This window comes from Gossypium hirsutum, chromosome A13, assembly GCF_007990345.1.
Source record: "Gossypium hirsutum isolate 1008001.06 chromosome A13, Gossypium_hirsutum_v2.1, whole genome shotgun sequence".
Lineage (NCBI taxonomy): Eukaryota > Viridiplantae > Streptophyta > Magnoliopsida > Malvales > Malvaceae > Gossypium > Gossypium hirsutum.
In genome coordinates, this window is record NC_053436.1 from 84,698,793 (window position 1) to 84,699,856 (window position 1,064).

Genomic DNA, 1,064 nt, shown 5'->3' on the forward strand with positions numbered 1-1,064 from the left:
AAACAAAATTTATACTAATCAACATATCAGGTCTATTCATGAGTTCTCACCAACAACTATAGCTAGGCTATATACATTCACAATTACATGTAACATTTCACATTCGCAAGACTATCTTGCATTCATATAATGACTTACAATGTTAGCCATTTTCATGGCTTATACAAAATGGGTCAAATGCTAAAACAAGCCAACACTTTTGGCCCCAAAACAATGTGACACAAAAATAAAATCAAAGATTCCTATACATGCCATAATCAAAATGATAAAACTAGTTATACCAAGAGCTTCAAGGATAGTGTGACTGGCTTCTCCGACGTAGGCGATGATCCTCGAACTACTCTGGCAGCACTAAAAGGAAATGGAAAGGAAAAAGGGTAAGCATGGGAGCTTAGTAAGTACATATATGCAATCAAGTGTAATTAAAATACATTCGTCAAACAATGGCTTATCATACATACATGATATATCATTTTAACCTCACTATCTTGCTCTTCCTTCTTTTATGCATACTTACTACATCTCATCACATACTAAGGTCTTCATTCGAGAGTTAGTATACATACCTCATTGGAAGTATCACCAATCTATCATCGAGTTACCCCTTTGAACACTTGGGAATACCAATGAATACACGGATAGTTTACTCCTAATACTATACAAGTAGCCAAAGCTACCTCGTACTTTGTAATACTTGCATATTTGAGCTACTCACGGGCCTTTTCACCAAGTCAGTACCCGGACCCACATTACATATTTCAGTTGTCTCGTGAACTTAGACTCAAATCATGAGTTCAGACCACTCAATTTCTCATGACTTACCTTTTGCATCCTATACTATTTTGAGGTTCGACGGGATCTCGTATCTAACTTGATGTTGTCCACTTGTTCATAATGTAGGTTACTCTTATTTTGCATTATTTATACTTTCATGGTATCGAGTAGATAAATACATGGTAAAAAAAACATTAAAAAGCACAATACAATTATTTACATATGTACTTACTCGCACAATGATGAAAGCCTATCTTAAATTTGTTCTTTTGATCAAAGAACCCTGAAAA